General features: G+C 39.8%; 1 protein-coding gene across 12 annotated transcripts in view; it reads left to right on the forward strand.

Moving 5' to 3' along the window:
- NRXN3 (neurexin 3) overlaps positions 1-24,383 on the forward strand; it is a 1,799,700-nt gene that overhangs the window by 1,599,518 nt on the left and 175,799 nt on the right. The window lies entirely within an intron of this gene.

The following is a 24,383-nucleotide window of genomic DNA, read 5'->3' on the forward strand; positions in this document are numbered from 1 at the left end:
CAGTAAAAAAATGTAGAACAGGAAAAAAAAACATTAAAAAAAAGAAAACACAAAAGGTATAAGATATATGTATGTAGTTTGCTTCAAAAATAGGGTTGTTTTTTTTTTTTTGCAAGTTAATAGTGGGTTATGAAAATGAAAGTTAAAGGTGTAATAGAGGACTTGAAGAAAAAGGAAAGAAGAGAAAAAAAAATTGTTTTTTTAATTAAAAAAAAATTTAAAAAAAAATTAAAAAAAAAAAAAAAAAAGTAAAAAATATATATATCCCGGACTTTCTCTGAAGCTGTTGTGAGCAGTGTGGGATCTGCTCAGTTTTAGATAGATCCTTATTCCTGCTTATACTTTTCAAGATCTATAGGACCTTTTTAATGCAATCGGTATTAACTACAGGGATCTTAATCTGTTGGCCTGTCCCTTCCAAAGCGCTTCCCTCTGTTTATTTGGCTTCTGTTTGGAGATCTCTTCAGTATCTAATTTCCGCCCTGCAACAAAGCGGTGGAGGTGATCTCTTTAGGTTCGCTTGTTCAATCGTGCTGTGGGGAGGAAGGAACACTGCAATTCTGGCGTGTGTGTGGTAAGCTCGCAGTGTCTCGGCCGCACTGGGTTCGCCCCCGCTCACGGCGTGTGTGCTTTCCCCGTCTACCCTGCTCAGGCTTCAGGTTACTCGGCCGGGGAGCGGGCCCTGAGCTGCGTGCACTTCCCAGGTCTAAGCCGCTCAGGTTCAGGCTCCCGGTTACTCCACAAAGGCGCAGACTCGGTTTCGCCCGCGGCTTGTGCCGTTCCCGGTCGGAGCTGCCCAGGCGGCCAGAAGTTTGGCGAGGGCGCTGTCCCCTGTTGGGGCGGTGCGGCTTATCACCACCCTGGTCCCCGCCTCGGTTTACGGGCGCGCCCGGCTCCGGTGTGCTTTGTGTCGGTTCTGGGGAGCTGGTCTCTGGCTGCTACCCTCCCGGCGGCTGTCGACCCTCCGGGATCTCAGGCAGTCTTTGCTTAGAAACTGGGAGCCTGTTTGCAGTTTGGTAGGGGGTGCCCTCTCTGGAGCCGAGTTTGCCCCTTTCCGGCTCTGGCGGGCCCCGCCTGCCCGCTGTGTCCGGCGGGGGATGGGGCGGTCCGCAGCCGGCTAGCTCTCCTCTGGTATCGCTCAGTCCTTTGTTCTGTGAGCGGGCCGGCAGTGCCTTAGAGTTGGGCTTTTCGCGGGATAGTTCTCTCTCTCTCGCTGTCCCACAGTTTAGGTTACTATCTCACGTTAGCTCCCTCAGATCGCCCTCGGGGCACTCGGGCCCGGTCCTTACCCTAGGCAATGCCGCCCGCTCCTCTCCGTTCAGCCCCCACTTGCTGGTGGCGGATGATGCGAGCGTCTGGGGTTCTTTGCTGGGAGTTGCTTTAGGCACGTAATCTGTGGATTTTATTTATTTTTTCCTCCCAGTTACGTTGCCCTCCGAGATAAAAAATCCTCCCCCACACCCGCCGGTGAGAGGGTTTCCTGGTGCTTGGAAATTCCTCCTCTTTTACGACTCCCTCCCCGGGACGGGTCTCCGTCCCTAACTCTTTTGTCTCTCTTTTTATCTTTTATAATTTCTCCTACCTCTTTTGAAGATAATGCGCAGTTTTTGTGAAAGCCTGACGTCCTCAGCCAGCCTTCAGAAGTAGTTTTGTGAAGTTTGGTCAGCGTTCAGATGTTCTTTCGATAAATTTGTAGAGGAGAGAGTGGTCTCTCCGTCCTATTCCTCCGCCATCTTAGCCCCGCCTCCCTCTTGGGAGTTTTTAAAACTCTTGGAGTGCCCAGGCCCCAGTCCCAGGTGATCTAATTTAATTGGTCTGGGGTGTGGCCCACGCATCATCAACTTCATTATCACCTGAGGGCTTGTTAAAAATGCAGAATCTTGGGCCCCACCCTAAATCTACTGAGTCAGAATCTGAATTGAACAAGGTCCCCAGGTGACTCATGTGCGCAGTAAAACTTGAGAAGCACTGGTCCAGACATCAGTATTTTTAGGTAGCTCCCAAGGTGATTCTGTGTGCAGCTAGGTTTGAAAATCACTGATATTTAGAAAGCTAAGAATATCTCTTTTCTTCATTCAGACTGCACGCCAGTGCTGTTCAATGTGGTAGCCACCAACCACACCTAGCCACACTTGCAATGTAACTGGTATGACTGAGGCTCTGAAGGTTTATTTTTATTGTGCAATTATTACGTCCTAGGTACTTAGCGATTTAAATCCCTTTAAATCCACTTCCCTGGTGGCTCAGACGGTAAAGTGTCTGCCTACAATGTGGGAGACCCAGGTTCAATCCCTGGGTCAGGAAGATCTCCTGGAGAAGGAAATGGCAACCCACTCCAGTATTCTTGCCTGGGAAATCCCATGGAGAGAGGAGCCTAGTAGGCTACAGTCCATGGGGTCGCAAAGAGCGACTTCACTTCAAACACATTTTTCATTCAAGTCTCAGGCTAACACTTTGATACTGGTGACTGGTATTGGACAGTGTGGGACTAGAATATACTCTTTTATTTCCTTCTCTCTGTTTAATATAATGTAAATCTTCATTTACACCATTGATAAAACAATGCACATTTACCTTCCTATACCTTCTGGATGCATCTAATGCATTTCGTCATTACACAGTCACTGGGATAATATAATGTAGTAGTGTCAGTCACTCAGTCTTGTCCGACTCTTTGTGACCCCATGGATGTAGCCTGCCAGGCTCCTCCGTCCATGGGATTCTCCAGGCAGGAATACTGGAGTGGGTTTCCACTACTTTCTCCAGGAGATCCTCCCAACCCAGGGATCGAACCCATGGGTCTCCTGTATTGCAGGCGGATTCTTTACTGTCTGAGCTACAGGGAAGTCCTACACGTGCTCCACTCAATTTATAGGGTCGTTGTCCCAGAGATGGAGTAAATGGAGATGCCAGCATCTCTCAGCCACACTTACCCGGATGGTGATGACTGGTCTTGGTGGAGCATTCACCACACACTCTCTACTTCATGTTCAATATCTTAGCCCTAATGTAACTCTTGAGGTCAAGGTCATTCTGTCCCCATTTTACAGAGTAAGAACAGTTCCGAGCGTTCAGGTACTTACCTGGCTCACGTAGCATGCTGTTATTCTGATCCAAGACCATCCTAATTGAGAGCTGTAGGTTTCAATCACATGCTGCTTCTTCCAGGGACTCTCTGTAGTACCCCGGGACACTGGTAAGCCCCAGAAATTCTGGACTTATCCCATGTCTGGACAATTTAGAAGTTTTCTCTCAAGTTCAGTTTTCAATTTCTGCCAAGTTAGAAGTCAGCACTTCCCTGGGCATTTATGACACTTGCCTTCCTATTCACCATCGCTCAGGCCTTGGGGACTTGGAGGCCATTTCCTTTCACCATCCTATTTTACCTCCTAGCAACATATCTAAGCAGACAGGAAGAGGTTTGTTAGGTGAAAGTCTGTTTTACTGTTTCATGGTCTTGCTTGGAGAATGAGAGAGTGGTGAGAGAGTGGTTAGTATTTTTTTCTTTAATTTTTGTTTTATCAGGCAAACCTCCTTTCTCTTCTGTGAGTTCCCAGCCACAAGATAAATAGCCTTGTATCTTGCAAGTTAAATACAATTACTGCTATCAAACCTAGAGCCTTTCTCTCCCTGTAAATGTCTCTTAGAAGCTGATAAGAGTTTCAAGCAAACCGTGGGCCTCTGGCTAATGCTAAAATTAAACATAACCACCCAGAAAACAAAAAAGACAAAGATGTGTACATAGATATATGTAAATTATGTATTTACATATGATTTTATTTATATATAAATGTAATCATCCTATGGGAGAGAAGAATATTTCCAGTAAAGGGAGAGGTACCCGTAGACATATGGGACATGGGCACAGAGATACGTGGCATATGCTTCTGAGACATTAAGCTAACAAGTGACTCAAGGTTATTTATAAAATAAATAGCATACAAAGGAGCTTGTTATAATGATGAAATTTTCTATCATATAATATGATAGCAGTTATATTAACTTAATAGAATTCATTTGTGAACAGGGCAGTGCTTTGAGTCTAGACGTTTGTTGAGCCAAAGAATAATTTTCCTGGAAAATCCTATAGGACTTTATGAGATGTACACTTAGTCTTAAGTCCTGGTTTATGTTTTTCTCATCTTCAATAGACTATCTTGGGATTTGAAGAAGCTGAATTTTTACTAATTAAAAGGTGCATTAAAATTGTTTATTTACCCATAAGTTAAATATTATACATATTGTAGTCCAGGAACTTAATGAAATAAGAATAAGAAATTTGAGGGTCACTTCTAGGCACTATTTAAGTAGGGATATAAGAAAAATGATTTCTTAATTTCTATGAATAATGAGTACATTTTTATTAAACCAGATCCATGGAATGATCCTTTGAAGCTTAGTATTAGAGCATGGTCACAATTTAATGTGATTTTCAAATTATGCTCATTTGAGATAGCGTGACATAAAAATACTAATAACATCTTACTCTATGCAAGGCCTTAATAGCAACAAGAATTATTCTGAATTAAAACAGTCATCATATATTGTATAATTCCAAAGCTGGGCCAAGTGAATTACAAGTTTTTGTTTGTCCAATTGTCACAGAGAAGCTCTGGCAGTAAATGAAATTATGGCCTGCAGAATTTGTCTTTAATTATGAAAATCTAGAATTATTATCCTAAGCTAAAACACAATTTTCTCTCTGCCCCAGAGTTATGTGAGCAGCAAATGTCCTAACACTCGCCCAAGTGTACAGCTTTATTTATAGGAAAACTTTCCAATTTTCAATCTCCTCAATTTAAGCTTTGCACAAGTTTTGCAGGGTCCCTGCAGTTATTTAAAGCCTAAAAAAAGAATGCTTAGCTTCTTAGAGGAAGATAGTACATAAATATCCAATAATAATAATATATATTCACATACAGGATGTCGTTTATAATTCTATAAAGCACAGAGGTAATGAAAGGCGCTCTAAACTGTAAATCACTCAATCGATTGTAATCATATTGCAGCTCTTCTCAAAGAGATAAAGACCTCCCATTCCTCTTAAATCCCTGTCAATACCCCAGCAGCCTGAAGAAAGGGGAAAGGAGGGTCAGAGAAGGAAGGACAGATGAGTCAAGGACAAAGAGGCACTTTTAATCTTCAATTCATGGAATTATTGTGGATTGGATTAGATTCCCGGTGATAGTCACAGTTTGCTCCATGAGATGCATTAATTTTTCACACGGTACTTTTACAGCTTTACAATAAGTCTCTGACACTGTGTTGGCCTGGACAGAGGGGTTTGCCAAATGCAAATGATGGATATACAATGCTACGTAAGAACATTTAGGGACCAGGTGCAGAATTAGAAAATGACAATTAAAGCCAAGAGTGAAAGCTTATAGCAAAACAAATGATGGAAGTAAGTGGACAATGGACCAGAAAAAATTTTATATAGCATTTTCAAATAGCAGAAGCACTTCAAAAGTCTTTTTATTAACTGATTGCCTTTTATATAAGAAAAGATTGCTAATCCTCCTTCTCATCAGTGGAGTGGATTTGAGTGGAGTGATCTCTTTATGCATTCATTCATTCACCATTCAACAAATATTTATTCAAAGTCTACTTTACGTGTGAATCCAGTCTAGGTGATGGGTGTGTAATGGGAGCAAAACCAACCCAGGCCCTCAAGGATTTCATAGTCTAGTGGCAGAGAATTGCATGTACCAAAGCAAGGTAATATTAAACCTAAATTTGATTGTGCAGTTATTGTGTCAGGCACTAAACATGGTTCTTAGATTAAATCTTCACAGTCGCCCTAAGGAGAGGCTATTCTTATCATCATTTTGCAAATGGAATTTGGAGGTTTATGACATTAACTCCCTGGGTCATAAGTTAGTCCATGAAGATCTGGAACTTCTGTCTGTAACTCTTAGAAGGCAAACCTAATGCTTCTGTGTGCTACACTCCACCTGCAGTTCCAAAGGATGCAATAAAGTGCTATCAGTCAGGCAAGAACAGGGTTCAGCGGCACGTGAATGTGTCTGATGGAGCCTGCGGACCAGACAGGGGTGGGTATCGGATGGAATTTAGGTTGTAACCTTGGGCTCTCTAGGATAATGCTAACAAACTCTGCCCCTCTACCTAGACAGGTGTCTGATATGTGTTAGTCACTTGGTAGTGTCCGACTCTTTGCGACTAACGCTTATCAGACGTATGTCTACCGACACAAGCATAAAACTGTGACTTGACAGCTTACACCTTCATACTGAGATCACTGATAGGCTGGCCACATTCATAGATTGTTTTCATTTAGTATAATCTTTCCATTGATTGCAAGAGAGAAATATGAATCTCCCTTTTTTACAGATGAATAAACCAAGGCATGGGGAGTTTGAGCACATTTCTTTCAGTGATGGGACAGGACAGTGTCAACACTGGGATTCTACACAAATTTGTTCGTTCCTACACTCCTATCCCTTTCTGTTACCCTACTTTTCCATCTATTTCCCAGGAGCATTCCAGTTTGCACTGTATGTGGAGCTCGAATTCATTTGGTTGACAGATGTATATTCACATGCAAATGTACTATTGTTTCTCACATCCCAGTGTATGCAATACACTCTGTAATCACATTATTAAACACTAGAAATGTGCTTCTGGCCGATGCACAATTGCCAGCCTCAGTGTTTAATTAAACTCGATTTGTCTTCAATTTAATCACATCATAGAAATGTGGTTTTCTTAGAGTTCAAGGGTGAAGTCTTCATTCCAAATGTCTACCAGTGTTTCAGAGCTGTGTATCCTGGAGAAGGGAATGAGGGTAATACAAAATATCCTTGCACAGAGGATTTTAGAGGAATAATATTAGTTAATAATAGGTAATACTGACATAGTACTTATTTGGTGCCAACTTGCTGGATTATCACATTGAATCCTTCTTATAGCATCCTGGAAAGGGATTCTGTTATTATTCCCATTTTAGAGATGAAGAAACAGGCTCAGAGAGGTTAAGGAACATACTCTCTAGTATCATACAGCTGGTGGTTGATAGGGCCAACTTGGATTTGAATATGGGCATGGAGACTCTGATGGGCTTCCCTGGTGGCTCAGTGGTAAAGAATCTGCCTGCCAATATGGAGACACAAGTCTGATCCCTGGGTCTGGAAGACCCCCCGGAGAAGGAAAGGACCACCCACTCTAGCATTGTTGCCTGGGAAATCCTATGGCCAGAGGAGCCTGGCGGGCTGTCGTCCATGGGGGTCACAAAAGAGTTGGACACGACTTTGCAACTAAACAACAATGGAGACCTGATACCTTTATTTAGAGAAACTTTTTTTCTGTAAAAGGCCAAATAATGGATATTGTTGTCTATGGAAGCCATAAGCTCTTTGTTGTGGCTATTTAACTCTGCTGTTAGGGTGAAAAACTGACAACAGACAATAAATACATAAATGAATGAGCAGGGCTGTGTTATGATAAAATGATATTTAAATCAAGCTGTGGTGAGCCAGATTTGCTACTTTGTTGTAGCTGGGGGACCCTGATCTTGATTATGCATATTTTGCAGCTACAGCTCTGTTTTTCTGATCCATAAGCTTTATTTTATAGACTGTGTCATCTCTATTTGGAATAACGGAGAAAGATAATCTCTGAGTAAGCGAGTTTGATCCCAAGAGACACAGAGAATAAACAGTTCTTCTATGTAGAGTAGCATAGACCTAGTGGTGAGGTTAATTCAGGATAAAGAAGTGGAGGGATGCGTCTCTGGAACATTCACTTACCTGTACTTAAACAAAACCCTCTTGATTGTCCCTTGGACTGCAAGTAGATCAAACCAGTCAAGTTTGATCCAGGGTTTCAACCCTGGATATTTATTCGAAGGAATGATGCTGAAGCTGAAGCTCCAAAGCTTTGGCCACCTGATGTGAAGAGCTGACTCATTGAAAAAGACCCTGCTGCTGGGAAAGATTGAAGGCAGAAGGAGAAGGGGGTGGAAGAGGATGAGATGGTTAGATAGCATCACCAATTCAATGGACATGAGTTTGAGCAAACTCCGGGAAATAGTGAAGGATGGGGTTACGGGGCGTGTTGCAGTCCATGGCTTCACAAAGAGTCAGACACAACTTAGCGACCGAACAGCTACAAACAAAAGTGCAGTCATACACCACTTTTCTAACTGAACACCAGAGACACAGATTCAGTTTCCCTTTATTTATGTTATGCTCTGCATTTCTCAGAGCAAGATTTGAAAATAACCAACAGGAAGCAGGAAATAATCTACTTATTCGACTACTTAGTTCTGTTGCTTCCACTGAGTAACTGTGAGTTGTGGAACTCCAAATACCCTTTGCCCGCCTCTCTCCCGAGAGATGTTCCATGCTTTGCTTTTCAATTCGTGGGATTTTTTTTGGTCAGCCACTGTTTTAGCTGCCCTCCTTATTCTTCCTAACCCTTCGGTATAAAGGTGCTACTGATTTCTTAGCATTTATCTGTTCTTCTGCCTGCTCCCTGATATGTCCATTTTCTACATCCCAGAGAACATTCTCTCATTTTCTTGCATTGGCTGTCCCTAACCTGCTGAAGAGAGCTCTTGTTGGAAATTCTGCTCTGTTTCCGGCTATTGATCTGCTTTGAAGAGGGTGGACTCTCCTGAGATGTGACTCAGTCCACTTTCTGCTGTTGAGTTTTTGAGACTTTAGAATCTGTTCTCCTATTTATTAAAGGAACAAGACCGAGGTTGCACATTTGTTTGTATATATACACAATCATGACAAGTTTAAAATAAGTTGAAAAAGAAATTGGTCTAAGACAGACCAGATTTTATTTACACAAAATAGCTTCCTTCACATTTTACTGAACTCAGTATTGATTGCAATAGTTATTGATAAAAAGTCAGAGTTCCCACCACCGGAATAGAAGGCATATACCACCAGACCTGGCTCCTGCCAGCTCAAGCAAAGTGATTGTTTGATCACTTTGCTAATTTTTTGCCAATTCCTCCCTTTTTTTTTTTTTTTGGAGTCAAAGTGGCTGTATAATACATGCTCAATAGATGTTAAACTGCAGACCTGTACTGAGGTTATTGGAGATGACTTCTGATTTTATTGTCTGCATGTACAAAGCAACAAAATTCACAAAAAGCATCCTTTACAAGCATTAAATATACATAAAGAGTCCATTTTAAAAGCAACAGAAAAAAATCAAATGTTTTATTATGAATAACTTCTAAGATTTTACTGCAAGTTTTTTCTTTGGTGAAACAATTAAATAGGATTTTATTGGAATATCTTCCCATTAGTCAGATGATTCTCTGTGAGTCTCAAACTGAAAAAAGGGAGGAAGGAGTACATTTATGCATCTACTGAAGTTAAAAAAAGAGATAAGTATAAACCTAAACTAAGTATAAGTGGAAAGTCAAAGTAAACCTAAAGTCTTCTCAGATAGCCAAGGTTTAGAAATATTTATTACCTCATTCTGAAACCTATATAAAACTGTTGTGAGATGCTGTTTCAAATAGGAATTTATATAAGTGAAGCACAAACTGAAATAGAACTGAAATGCTTTTAGACTTTCAAAATGAATAGCTGGATATTTTTACTGAATTTTCTGTGTGTTAAGTGTGTGGTTGGACCGACCGGAGAGGTAAAAATGAAGGCAATACATAGAAAAGAATATCTTGTTCTCAGGGAGCAGTTGAGCTCTCCTACAGGAGATAAACCAAGCGAAATCTAATAGTTTTGCTTCATTTTGTGACTTTCTCCCACTATGGCCTCAGGGAATTTTGAGTTCCAAGTAGGTCCATAAAGGGAATTTTGAAATTCTCTTAATAGATCTATTCTTGAAATGAGTCAGCTGAACTGAGCAAGGTGCTGTGCCAACACGCTGACTTATGGTCCTGGGGAACCCTGCTCCCAGACCTCCACAGCGAGTCTCTTGTCTCATGTCCATCCTCAAGAGTTGCATGTAATTCATCTGCAACACCTGTTCCAAGCCCACTTTCCTGGTGGCATGATTGAAATGAGATAGTAGGTATAAATGCCACCCATAAACACCCAGGCTGAAACGTTAATGAACTTTTCAGCCAGTAAATCCAGCTCATTCTGTGGCTGCACAGTGACATAGCTGCCTCATTCTGCCAAGTTACAGCTGCTTTCATTTTTCTCCGGGTCAGATAGAACAACCAATGGAAATGTACTTTGTTCCTGTCTCTCTGGCTTTGATTCCTTGATTTGTGTCACTCCCCTCACTGCATCCGCCTAGAACAGCAAAGTGTTGACTAGAGGACTGAAGAGTTTGAGCCATAATCGTGTACCATTACTTTGCCAAGAGGGTCCATCTAGTCAAAGCTATGGTTTTTTCCAGTAGTCATATATGGATATGAGAGTTGGACGATAAAGAAAGCTGAGCGGTGAAGAATTGATGCTTTTGAACTGTGGTGTTGGAGAAGACTCTTGACAGTCCCTTGGACTGCAAGGAGATCCAACTAGTCCATCCTAAAGGAAATCAGTCCTGAATATTCATTGAAAGGACTGATGGTGAAGCTGAAGCTCCAATACTTTGGCCACCTGATGCGAAGAACTGACTCATTGGAAAAGACCCTGATGCTGGGAAAGATTGAAGGCAGGAGGAGAAGGGGATGACAGAGGATTAGATGGTTGGATGACATCACCAACTAGATGGACATGAGTTTGAGTAAGCTCCAGGAGTTGGTGATAGACAGGAAAGCCTGGTGTGCTGCAGTCCATGGGATCGCAAAGAGTCAGACATGACTGAGCGACTGAACTGAACTGAACTGTGTACCTTTAAATTGCACTGCATTTTATACATATAGTTGTGGTTGAAATACCAATGACATAGACAACCTCTAGGGACATAAGCAACCCTCATATCTACATTCCTTTGTTAGCAAAAAATCATTCAAATTCTTCTCTAAAAGTATTTATTAAGCATCTATCCCTGTAAATCTCTGTGCTAGGAACTGAATAATAGGAATGGACCATTATTCATTAGAACTTACTTCAGTCCAATAGGCTAAGTAAGGAGGAAATCTGCATATATCTTTGCTACTCACTGTGTCTAGGTTCTTTCTGAGTCACACTGAAAAGTAAAATCTTTGAAAGAAAAAAAAAAATGAAATCTTTGGGCAGCATCCTTGAGTTGTGGTTAGATGGGAAATTTCAGTGCTTGTTCAGAAGTCTAGGCACTTGTGAGGATTACAATGTGATTTAAATAAGCCACCATCTCTGAAAGTCAGAAATGAAAAGATCAAACCAAGGAAAGTGCATGCTCTACCTGTCTCATCTCCTATCCTAATTACACCTTATACTCACTAATGTTCTAAGTGCTTTTTGACAGGGCAGCAGTGGTATATCAATAGATACTGCATGAACTGGAGTAGGCAAATCGAGTCACTCAAGGCTTCTTTTAATCTCTTGGATCATTATTTTGAAGATAAAAGTAGATTTCTGAAAGAGCAAGTCTCGAAGGAGTCTAGCAATTAGAATGGTGAAAATACTAGGTCATCTGGTCCATTTCTCTGGTTGCTTTAGAAATTTCTACAAAATAGAGATGACTGTAATTTAACTAGTATCATTTGAAATATTACAGATGATGGAGTTTGCTTCTTCCATCAAGAGAGTAGGTCTGTCTTGTATCCCTTCATTAACTTTTATAAAAATTTTTCATGGTTATATTTTGATTAATTTCATTATTATTATGAATAACATTTGAAATTATTCTGAACCATTCTTTAAATTGTGGTTACTTATTTCTTAAGGTATCTGGGAGTTGTTTCTTATTGAAAGATGCAAGGTCTAGGTAGAACATGCAAAGACATTCTTTCCTTTGAGATATAAAATCTCTCTTTTTATACAGGATACATGCACACAAGCGTCGTTGGGGAAATATAAAAATATTGCATTTGCCCCAGGACAAATAAATATATTTAAATATAAAATAGCCTACACATCTTCAGACATATTCTTCAGATAGCCAAGATTTATTGTCATGTATTTAATGTCTTGTATTAAATGATGAAAAGAAGGAAGAGTCATTAATATTTTATTTATATGCCTCACATTTATAGGTTTTCAGAAATTATAAGAACTTCAGTAATCATTTAACCTTCAAAGCTAATAAGTTACTTTATTGGTGTCAGGATACCTGTCTCTATTTGAGATGGCAGTAGTCATCAACTTCATGAATATTCTTGAACACTGAAGATGTGCCAGTGTTGAGAGTCACTGTGTGTTGGGGAGGGGACTGTGAAAATAAGATTGTGTAAAAAGATTGCTGTAAAAAAAAACAAAAACCTTGTTAAGGTAATTATCATTTCATACTAAAGAAAAAAAAAAAAATCTGCCCACAAGAACAGATGCAGTGTAAGATAGTGGAGTCTAGGTGGTAGGTAAATATTTGAAACATGTCCATAATTTTACATAATCATTGACCAATTTCTTAAAAATACTTTAAAAACCCTAATTAAAAAAATGCTGTTCTGGCTATCACATTTATAATATGAACTAACATTTGAATGTGGCATAAACTGTGATATTGTCAGATATGCTCAGTTATGTCTGACTCTTTGCAACCTCATGGGCTGTAGCCCACCAGCCCCTCTGTCTGTGGCATTTTTCAGGCAAGAATACTGCAGTGGGTTGTTGTTTCCCCCTCCAGGGGGTCTTTCTAACTGAAGGATAGAATCCACGTTTCCTGAGTCTCCTTCATTGGCAGGTGGCTCTTTACCACTGAGCCACCTGGGAAGCCCAAACTGTGATTTACAAAACATTTAGCAACATTAATTGTCCTTTCTCTTTATTGAACCCCTTAGTCACTATATTTTGGTCATTTTAATGTTTTCCTCTTGAATCTAACTGCCGTTGACATGCTAAAATAATACTATTCTAATGCCGACTGTTAAGACCTAAGAAAATGACTTTTAAATTCATCCGTGAATTTGTGAAGGCTACTTTTTGTAATCTACAAGCTTTAAGAGAGGCTGAAGATGCAGTACCTGATTTTAAAAGCCAAGGTTGCATGTAGAAATGGGTTTTGTCTGGTGTTGGTCTTTAATTCAATGTTTTGCTGCTTTATTTTGTATCAGTAGGATGTATGATGGGAAATATCTTTCTGTTATAACCTAGGTGAAGCTATTCATGACCTATGATTATTTGTGCCCTCCAGGAATATATATGGTTTGGTTGGGTTGGGTTTAGAAGATTGGGGTTAGTAAAGGCAGTGTTTGCTCAGAAAAGAGAAGAGAGTCCTCCAAGGTTCCCCATGAAAGCATTTAAGAAGCAAGAAATCCATTAGTGGAGCAGGGGTTAGCATTCTGGGATATCTTACCGGTAAGTCCAACGTGTTTTTCTTACCAAACTTCTGTCCATCCATCATTTAAATAGTGACGGCCCTTTATCGGCTCTGTACCCCCCACCACCCTCCCTCCCTTCCCTTAGTCTAAATCTAGAAATGAGTTGATATCAGAGAAGTAGACATCATCTCTAGTTTTCCCACCCTGCCTGTCCCAACTCCCCCTGCCTTAACCTTTCCCTCCCCTCCCATGGAAGCTGCATTATCGCCTCCCTTCCCAGGGACTTGATAATGGACCCTTGAGAATGAGGAAGAGGCTAAGAACAGGTAACAGGGGCTTGAGTCTCCATGTGTCTGTTCCAAGACCCCTAAGGTTTTCCTACACAAACTGTTTGACTTCCCAGACAGGAGCTGAGTGGTTCCCCGTCTGCTGGTCATTGATGGAAACTCAAATACGGGAAGATGCTTTGCTTACCCTATGTGAGCTTCCCCATCCTTACTGGATTTCTTGGACTTTCTGCCTGTATCACTTATTGTTTGCTGCATAACACACCACTCCAAAACTTTATTTATTGGCTCATGTGTCTATGGGTTGTATGGGTGATTTTTCTGTTCTAGGCTGGCTGGGATGGAGCTGGATGATCTTGATGGCCTCATTCACATGGCTGTGGGCTCAATTGAGCTGATTGGGCTGGCAGAGTAGGCTTGGGTGGCTGGGGTTCCTCTTTTTCCATGAGCCCAGACCAGCTTTCAGGCTTCCCAGGTGGTGTTAGTGGTAAAGAATCCACCTGCCAATGCAGGAGACTTAAGAGACATGGGTTTGATCCCTGGGTCAGGAAGATCCCCTGGAGGAGGGCTTTGCAACCCACTCCAGCATTCTTCCTTGGAGAATCCCATGAACAGAGGAGCCTGGTGGCCTATAGTCCATGGAGTCTCAAAGAATCAGACAAGACTGAGATGACTTTAGCACAGCACAGACCAGCTTCCTTCATATGGAATCTCAGGCTTCAGCAGCATGAGAGGGCAAGCACTGGCATTCAAGGGCTGTTCAAACTTCTGCTTCCATTACACTTACTAGTATGCCCTATGCCAAATAATGCAAGTCTCAGAGCCAACCAAGAATCAAGGAGTGGAAAAATGGACTCAGCCTCCGATGGGAGCAGTGACAAAGTCCCATTACAGAAGGGCTTCGATATTGGAGTGCGATTGTAGCTATTTTGCAATTTTAACACACTAGCAGAGAGCTCGAAGCCCTCCATGGGCCGGCATGCTGCAGTCCATGGAGTCGCAAAGAGTCGGACACAACTTAGCGGCTGAACAACAACAAAGAGACCTTGAAAAGGCTCTCATTTTTACAATCTCTTTTCCTCTTAAACTCCCTCCTTCTCAACCATCAAGGCCTCAAAATGAGATTGGAAACTGATGACTTTCAACTGATGGTTCTTTTCAAAAAAAGAAATTGTCCTTTTTTGAAAAAAAGATTTCTTTAGGATATGACATTTTGAAATTAATCTTAGTTCTTCCTACCATATCACACAGATTTCTTTCTTTCCCCCTTATTACATCATAGTATTCTGCCTTAAATTGAGTTAATTGTGTTTTAAAAAATTAAATGTCCATTTGAAAATTTTCTAATCCCTTTTTTCCCTTTCCTCTTGGATGCTTTCAGACACTTTATCTGTCTTTGTTTGGGGTATTTATGATATATTAATGTTATTTATAAAATGTGTTTTATCTGTCTAGGCTATGTCTTCCCTTTCATTTCTTTTCTGTTTTATTTTTAACAAAGTCAGTTATGTTATAAAAACAGCCCCCATGCTGATCTATACTTTTCTCCAGACATTTTCTCTTAGCTGAATACATTGTTGTTTATCATTATCCTTTGTTTGTAGCCAGATTTGAAGCCAGGCTGCAGTTCTCACAAACAAATCAATTTGAATTAATTTTCCAAGCAGAGTTAACGAGGCATTGTATGAATTCGAAATATACTACATGGACCACATTCCCTGAGGTTATTCCTTCACTGGGAAAATTTTGATTCTTGTACCACATTGTCGTCATGTATACCTGACCTTTGAATCTTGCACTAATGATGCGTAGCTACCAACTGGTTCATTTTTTGAAAAGCCTTGGAAATGCCACATAACCAAACAAACCAGAGTATGGAGAATTCTTTCATTAATTTCTTTGTTGGGAAAGGATGGTCTTTAAGATATACACTCTCTGATGCTTGCCTATTCTAGGAGTCCTGTTACTAATGTTCTAAGTGAAAGTTTGAGAAACATATTTCTTCTTTTTAATTGCAAATTTCTCTTCTTAAAAAAGTTTGTTGTTGGCCGCACCACATGGCGTATAGAACCTTAATTTCCGCATCAGGGATCTAACCCCTGCCCCCTGCTTTGGAAGCGTGGAGTCTTAACCACTGGACCACCAGGGAAGTCCCAAAGAAACATAGTTCTTAGTTGATCTTTGAGTCCCCTCGACCCTGGAAGAGTAGACTTCTCTCAAAATATAAACTGTAAGTTCCTAGTGACCTCTGCTCCTAGAAACTGATTTACAATTATGAAATACAAAGAACATTTACTTAACAGGGACCTCAGTGGTTATGTGGGTCCTCCATCCCCTCACGCCCCACCCCATACATCCCAAACAAGTTTTCCAGCAAGGAGAATTTCCTTCAGACTGCGAAGGCTGATACAAACAAGTAGGAAAAGGCAGTCCTCCTCAAAGGTGAGGAAATGGTAATAGATTCCCCAAAGAAGCTCAGATCTCTGAGTCTTAGATGAGTAACATCCCAGGATGCCTAAGAAATCTGAACTCTGTCTCTCTTTAATGTTCACTGAGAAATAATCACAGGAGTTGGAATAGAAAACTAGCTTGGAGAAAGTGTCCTAAATTTTACGTTGCCCTAAAGAATGTGTCTTGAAACTAATATGCACAAATTCTCACGTGTTTTATTTGACAGGTAAGTTAGTATATATTTAGCCAAGTTTAGCAAAGACTTTGGTGATGGCCTGGGCTCTTTGAAACAAGTCTTGTATCTAAATAGTCTAAATTCCCTTTGGATAGCATGAGCAAATTATCACAGGAGTAGTATTTTATAAACATATTGTATCTTCATTTCCTTGGAAAGAGTATAGTATAAGGCAAGTTATGAGAGCCTCTTAAGGAGCTCTGCCTCTGGTTGAACTGAAACACTCAGATGAAGTTCTCTAGTTACTCTGTATCTATTGCTGTATAGCAAATTACCCCCAAACTTAGTGGCATGCAACAACTAACATTTATTATCTCACAATTTCTATAGGTCAGAATTTGGTAGCAGCTTGGTCGAGTGGTTCTGTATTGAAGTGTCTGATGGCTTGAAGTTAAGATATCAACTAGGACTGTAGCCATGTCAAGGCTTATCCAGGCCTGGAGGATCTGGTGGCCTCAGTTCCTCGACATGTGGGTATCTTAAGTGTCCTATGACATAAGAGTGGCTTCCCCAGAGGGGACATGAGTGAAGGAGAGAGAGGAAGTCACAGTGCCTTTTCTGATCTAGTCTCTAAGAGTCACACGTTGTCAATTCCACCATATCCTGTTCTTTACAGTTGAGTTACTAAGTCCCGCCCATATATGAAGTTGGGAGAATCAAGTTCCACCTGTTACAGAGAGACATTTCAAAGAATTTGTAAACCTCTTGAAGTTACCACATAATCCTCCTATTCTGTAAATTTTTCAGAGTCTGGAATGAATGCACAAAAGATATGCTTATCAAACTTGCAAAATGACACAAAACTGAGAAAGGTATCTCCTACAGGAAACAACAGACCTAGAGTTGAACATTTTCTTATCAGGTTAGAATGCTGTTATGAAACGAAAAAGAATAAACTTAATGTAATTAAAGTCTCGCTTTGAAGTTCATAAAGTATACTACATGAATTCAAGATGGGACAAACTTTTTGGAAAGTAATTTAATTGGAAACTGTGTTGGGCTTAAGCTGGAAATAAGCCTAATATGTGACGGTGCTGTGTTGTGTTGTTAAAAGTGTTAGTCTCTCAGCTGTGTCTGACTCTTTGTGACCCCATGGACTGTAGCTAGACAACTGTCAAAAAAGAGCATATTCATCAGCATATTCACCATCAAAGGTGGGCGAATATTGGGTTGGCGAAAAAGTTCATTTGGGTTTTTTTCCCCGTAAGATATTACAGAAAAACCCAAATGAGCTTTTTGGCCAACCCAATACATGGGGTGTGCATGAGTGTATGCTTGCTAAGTCACTTCGGCTGTGTCTGACTCTTTTTGATCCTATGGACTGTAGCCCATGAGGCTCCTCTGTCATGGGACTCTCCAGGCAAGAATACTGGAGTGGGTTGACCTGCCCTCCTCCAGGGGATCTTCCAACCCAGGGATTGAACCCGCATCTCTTATGTCTCTTGCATTGGCAAGCAGGTTCTTTCCCACTAGCATCACTTGGGAAGCCCAATACATGGGACATTGATTGTTAATTTTAGACCCCCTGGTTATAATATATTCATTTGTAGGCATAAGCTTCAAAGTTGGTCTAGAAGATCTATAATTTATAAACAATATAAGATCTAAGCAGAAGTAATAACTGTAGCATAAGTTTATCATGGCATCAGCAATGTTGATATTGGTGTGACTTTCCCATTCATGAGGATGAAAATGTTCCTATGTGTTGCCCATTGAAATTCCAAACCTCCTTCCTGTCCTTGGAGCTGTGTAGTGACCCCACACCTGCATGTTTGAATGAGCAGAATTTTTCAAAATCAAATATTCTAGCTTTCTGGCTTTAAAAACATCGAGTTTGATATCCTCTGCAGAAGAAAAATGAAAGAAAATGAAGACTGGGGACATGTGGAAAGGAAGGCAGCCAATGAGAAATGAAAGGAATCAACAAGACTGAAAAGAAACAGGGAGACCCCACAGAGGGGTGACCTGCGGGAGTGAACAGACCAAAGTGAAGAGTCCCCAGGATAACACTAGGGCTTTCCCAACAGCGGAGGAAATAAGTGATAAGAAGGGCACCTGGGGGAATCTGGAACGTTTGAAGACTGAACGTTAAGGTTTTATGCCGAAAAGGAAATTTGAAAAGATTCGACACTAGTCATTGCATGGTGAAGTAAATCTCATTAAGCTTGCCTTCTTTTTCTGTAACCCTTCTCAATCCAGTATTGTTGTAACAATAACAACGATGGTGATCAATCATATAGTGAGCACTTATTTTCCACCACAGTGCTCAGTGCTTTACAGACACTCATTTCCCAGTTAATTCTTGCAACAACCCTATGTTGCAGTTATTATCATAATTCCCATCTTATTTATGAAGAAACTAAGGCTTGAAGACACACCAAGACATGGACATTCTTAGCATGTTTACCAGAAATGAATAGACAAAATTCAGATTGAAATTGACCAGCCTAGCTTCAGGGCATATTTTGAAATAATTATAGAAGGAAAAAGAGTGATACCCCTTGAGAAAGGAAAGCAAATTTGATAGTCAGTTTTGTTTTGTTAATTTATGGCATGTCATTTTTGAAAATAGATCTCAAATAAAGAATAAATTCTAGATAGAACTGTGCTCATGAAGAAAGTTCCAGTAAATATGATTTGGAAACAGTCTCTTAAACTTCAAAAGCAAATAAAAATATCGTGGTCACCTGGGCCTTGTTTTGTTCATCTTTCTGGAACTAAAGTATCCTTAGTGAATGAGGATAAATAAAAAGCCCAAGGTCAATGAGCTTCTGGAAGAGAGTGAAGAATAGAATTAATGCTTCAAAATACAGGAAAAGGATAGGAATTGTGATACATGTTCTAATTATTGCATCAGGATAAATGGTTTTTAGTATAATAATACTTCAACAGAAATAGCACTTTGATTGAGATCTGGGAGAAATTCAATGCTAACATGTCTGCACACAAACTCATCTTAGCCAGCCTGACAAACATCAAGGACCAGGGCTGTGGTCATTTAGGTAAGTAGACCTGGAGTACCAGGGTTATATCTCTAGCACAGTCCCCGCTCCCATCCCCTGAGAATGAAAATAAATCACAGACTCACCCCCTTACCAGCCTCTTCCAGCTCCCCACGAGCATTCTTGCCTGGATTGTTACATTTCATTTGTACAAAATCTTATAATGTAGGTATTATCATCTTCATATATTTTGGGGAATAGATGAAGAAACTGAGACATCTAGATTAAGAAAATTGTGCCAGTTCATGGAAGTGGTAAATGTCTGAGATAGAATTGCGTCCAAAGTCTGAAAGATTCCGTAGCTAATGCTCTTTTCATTTGCGTTTGAGCTCTTTGCTTAAATAACTCAACTCCTATAGCCTAGAAATGGTAGATCAATATTGACTTTGATATAGGAAAGAATTGATAATATGTCAGTCCACATATATTTTCCATTTCCAAACATGCCCAGAAGATATGAAGCAGTGAGCATCATCAGCCAAGTCAGGGCATGCCTGGGTGACCCACACTGCTTTCTAAGAGTAAATGTCTCATCACTTTGGAAAGGCGGTTCTTCCTGGCTCCTGGAGCCACTTAAGTGAGTCTGGGAAAGCTCCCTTACTTAATAATGCCCTTGTGCTCTGAGTCTATTAATTTACTTCCCCTAGCTGATCAGTTTTCTGCTCCAAGAGATTAATTTCCTTGCCTTGGCACACTAAAGGATTGAGGTTCACAACATACAAATACTTCTTTTTTCTCCAGCCCTAAAGGTGTGTTGTGAGGATTAATGAGATGATGCTTATAAGTGCATTTTTAGCTCCTTGCTCACAAAGCACTTTATAAATACAAGATATTAATTCTTTGTTGAGGTCTATCCATCACTTACAAGTAGCTGTATATTCTAGATGCCCTTTGGGAAGCACAGCCCCCCTCTTTCTGACTCTTAAAGAGAGTTCATCTGGGTCAAGACTAGGAACAAAACCAGAGCGAGGCTCAAGGAGTTTCCCCAGTTCTTATCTTTAGTGTTTGACTTTGCTTTGAAACTCACCAAGTGTTCTTTGGGGAGAGAGACATTCTGAGCACCTCTGAAAATGCCCTACTACTTGAGCCTACCCATATCGATTTTCTTTTGCCTCTAGCTTTAATACATAGTATTCATTCTCTGACTGTTCATTAGACCCATGGTCTCATTTTTTACTGTCAACAAAGCAATAAAGAAAACTTTCCCTTCGTTTATTCCAAGACTCAAAACAAAAATGCAAAAAAATACCTCTGGCATTAATTTTGCACAGACGAATGTTGCTACGATATTCCTATTAGCATGTCCATGTGCTTGACAACATTTCATATGGTATTAATAGTCTACCTGCAAGAAAGCATTTTCTGCCAACCCAGTGCAAATTGCTAGAACCTTTAAGCCACTCCTCCTCAACTTAGCAGCAGTATATCATCGTTACCTGTGGCTGGACCCAGAAATCACATTTGTCAATGCCTGAATTGCTCTTTTACTTTCCGTGGTTTTAGAAACCCACTTTGTTTTGGAAATGGGGTTAGCTGAGTGTATTCTAGAAGATGCAGAAATATAAAAAGCCACAACCAGGGGATTTAGGGGATATGTAGGCTGTTTCATTTTCTATGGTCAGTTAACCTTTGAATGATGAACTCTGTGGGACCAAAGGTAACAATACAGTCATCTTTTGATTGGAGGCCATGGAATTAATGTGCTTCCTTTCGATTAGTAGGAACGAATTCAGTCATATTAATAATAATAAGTAGTTTAAATAGATTGTATTTTTTTTTTTCGTATCTCAGGGTCTGTATATGCTCTACCTCTTAACATCCTATACTGAGTCCTCTGGTGAACTGGGAAGTAGAGAACCTGAGGCCAATGACTTGTTAAAGGTCAAGCAGCTACTAAAGTTAAAACTCAAAGCCAGGTTTGTCTGCACAGCCCAAAGTTATGACCTCCTACACTTTACTGATTACAATTTTAAGAAAATTAGTATAACTCCTAATGAATAGGATCTATGATTGGACTAACAGAGTACAAAAATGGTGTAAAAGTTATTTTTTGTGCTATACAAGAGTTTTCTCTATCTTTAAGTTCTTCTGCTGAAAGAATTTTTACTTTTTGAGGGCCATCGGCAAGTTTCTAGATTACCTAAAGAGGGACTTAATGTGTTGGGAAACTAGTCAAGGGTCAACTTGCTTTCTTTATCTTTCCTTCCTCTGTTCTCTCTTCCTTTTCTTCTAAATGGATTAACCCAAGTGTCGCAAATGTGAGCTGTTTCTGCATAAAGGTTGTAGCTGTGTGTATGAACCAGTTGGGCCTTAGTAATTTTACCTCAAAGCATTCTGCTCTTCACAATATTATAATTCAACAGTGCATGGTTGTATGTGTCTCCAGGAACTGAAATATTTGATAATAGAGTCAATAGTACAAAAGCAAATGACAATCGGCAATGAATCGTATAAAAAATGGATGGTGATACACACACACACATACACATACATACCTCTAACTTTTTAAGTAGAATGAAATATGACCAGAACTTTTTTCTAAAATTCAGTCCCATGTAGGTGAGTGTCAGATCCATATAAGTAATTTAAGAACTGTCTATTTGAAGATTTCATTGTGCAACTTGTAAATTTTTCAGTGTGGGTGAGAACTGTAGTCATTACATTTTTAGGATCTAATTAGTAATGCACATATGCCTCTTTTTAATGACATTATGACATTACTATTCGTAAGGCCATTCTTTCTTGAGGATAGCATCCCTTTCTGTTGAAGTATCAATTTTAGTCTTTGTTTGAATGTTCATACTGGTTGCTATATAAAATGTACAACTAAATGTCATTAAGGATTGGATATGAATGTAAATGGATTTGATGAGGTTTGTTCAGCTTTCAGAGTAGTCCCTGTGTATGAATTCTGATATTTAGAAGGTTGTTTGCTCTTCAGTTAGTCTAACAAATGGGGCTCGGGGCAAATGAACTCATTCTCATGCACATGTTTCTAAAACATTTCTCACTAATGTTGAGCTAAATTAAAATAAAAACCAACAAGAACATGAAAAGAGACTAAGAACAATGTTAATGTGGCAATTTAAACCAATTTGGTTTTCCAAATGACCTTCCATCTTTCACAACTTTTAACAGTATGCAAGATCGCTATCCCCACTGCCAGATGCTATCAGTCTGGCATGGAAAACTTAAAACTTTTTCCTAAATGTCTTTAAAGCTGAGATGGAGAAGAATGACTCTCTGTCTTTCACTTTCCGAGGGTCTAAGGTTGAATCCTGGCTATGCTGTCCTCCCAACACATCACCTGTTGATTCCCCTCATCGTTTCTTATTCGTCTAGCCTGTACCAAACCTGAAATGATTTTCCATGGAGCTTTATGCTTGATAGATTGAATGGGAGGGGGATACTTAGAAGGACCAAGGCTCCTATGTTTGTGGAAGAAGTAAGTCAGTGCAGCTTCTTAATTAAGTTGGTACATATAGTGCTGTCAGTCTGGAACATTGGGTACTTCATATTTTGCCTTGCATGGTACGAAGAATATTTGGCTTTCTCTTCGCTATTGACTTCACTAATCCATTCTACAGAGAGTGGGAAAAGGTCATTACTATACTTAGTATTGCACCAATGACAGTTACAGAAAACCCAAAGTAATAGAATATATTCAAGGTGAATCTGGCATAATCCATTTGGCATTTCTCAGTATGTTGCTGTGACTAAAACTTGAGAGAAGTCAAAGCTTATGAAGATGGAGCACATCCCTTGTGTAGCTGTTCTGTAGGGTAGAATTAAGAGTTATACAGATATCGGTTCTTTACAGAAAATGCATCTTCCTTTTCTATTAGCACATGTGAAAATTTACCCAAACTTTATTTTGGATTAGCAGACTTATGTGTACCAGATTTACCAGGATGATCATATAATGGTCTCAGAGGTATTTATTTATGTTAACAGATAAAATTACCTTTTTTTCACCATGGGCTTATTGAAACACCAAGAAGTTAAGACACTTTTCTATTTCGGCTCCTAGCTGTCTCTTTTTTTTCTTCTTCTTTTTTTTTTTTTTTTTATAAATTTATTTCTTTTAGTTGGGGGCTAATTACTTTACAATAAGGAAAACTTTAAATTATATACTGCAATCTAAAATTGTTAGTTATTCTTTCCATGCACTACATGTTGTCCTTTGATATGTTAATATATTTAGGCTTCATGCCAGCCAGATATGGTCTCATAATGTAGGCTGGAAACAGATCCACAGTCTCCTCTTTGATGAGCTTTTTGTTTGTTTTTACTCCTGGGGAGTAAGAATAATGAGTCAGCCCCTAAGACTAATTTGTTCAAAGGAGAAATGAATGGGAAATCTTTTAAATGTACCCAGTAATTCCACCCCTTTACCATCCTGCCTCTCACAGAAGGCAGGTGCTAGTCTGGCCACATGCAGAAGCTTCTCCACCAGTAAGAACTCCAACATGCAGGTGGCCCAGAGATGGAAATACTGGAGCAAAAGCTTTTATCCACCTGGTGCTACATACCATGCGAATATTCTTTCTAGCTTTTATACTTCTTAATGAATTGCTTTCAAACCACCTGTTTGAGATTTTTATTTCACTTTTAACACTGGTGATCTGGATTGGGCTTCCTAAAGTTCCATTACTAGAAGGCTAAGAGTCAGAAGTAATTTAGAAGTTCACTAATTTCTGTTTGATCTCTGTGAGGTTGGTGGACAAGACAGTAGAGTTCCCAAAGCATGGCTTCATTATTTTGTGTTTTGAAGCATATTCCTTAGGGGTATATCTTCACGACACCACTCTCCAGGTCTGTCCTAATTAGACAAACCATCCAGGGGTGGTAATAACATTTACAAAGGGAAGAAAGGGGGGCATACTCACAGTTGAAAGCATTATGTTTGAGCCTTGAAATTAATTAGATATTTCATGCTTGGAAGAAGTATCCCTAACAGGCTTTTTGAATGGAGACATATTCAGGAAGGACCTCTCAGTAAGGAAAGAGAGCGAGACTAGGTAAACTTATAAAACCTGTATCTATTGGTACTAATAAAATATAGATGCTCAAAAGCCTGGAAATGCTGTACCACTATATGTATAGCTGCTTTT

Source organism: Giraffa tippelskirchi, chromosome 7 (genome assembly GCF_054371585.1).
Source record: "Giraffa tippelskirchi isolate mGirTip1 chromosome 7, T2T-mGirTip1v1.2.pri, whole genome shotgun sequence".
In the NCBI taxonomy this organism is placed as follows: domain Eukaryota; kingdom Metazoa; phylum Chordata; class Mammalia; order Artiodactyla; family Giraffidae; genus Giraffa; species Giraffa tippelskirchi.